At 57.1% G+C, this 226-nt stretch overlaps 1 protein-coding gene across 1 annotated transcript in view; it reads right to left on the bottom strand.

The window, feature by feature from the left end:
- LOC119594807 (basement membrane-specific heparan sulfate proteoglycan core protein-like) overlaps positions 1-226 on the bottom strand; it is a gene marked incomplete at its 5' end in the record, with an annotated part of 219,836 nt that overhangs the window by 183,587 nt on the left and 36,023 nt on the right.

The following is a 226-nucleotide window of genomic DNA, read 5'->3' as shown; positions in this document are numbered from 1 at the left end:
ACAACACACGTAAACACGCCTGTGTGTGTCGGAGCGAATGTGACCGTGAGAAGGAATGGCTGTGAGTAATAGGAGTGCAGAAGTGTGAATTGAGTGGAAGGACCTCCACCCTCCTGCCCCTCGTCCTCTCCCTTCCCCTCTTACCGCCTCCCACCTCCCCTCTCCTACACCCCCCCCCCCGTCCCGGCCCAATGAAGAACGCGGAGACGAGATCTTAGAATTCTTT

This window comes from Penaeus monodon, chromosome 34 (assembly GCF_015228065.2).
Source record: "Penaeus monodon isolate SGIC_2016 chromosome 34, NSTDA_Pmon_1, whole genome shotgun sequence".
In the NCBI taxonomy this organism is placed as follows: Eukaryota; Metazoa; Arthropoda; class Malacostraca; order Decapoda; family Penaeidae; genus Penaeus; species Penaeus monodon.
The sequence above is the reverse complement of the archived record's forward strand: the minus strand, read 5'-3'. Positions and strand labels throughout refer to the sequence as shown.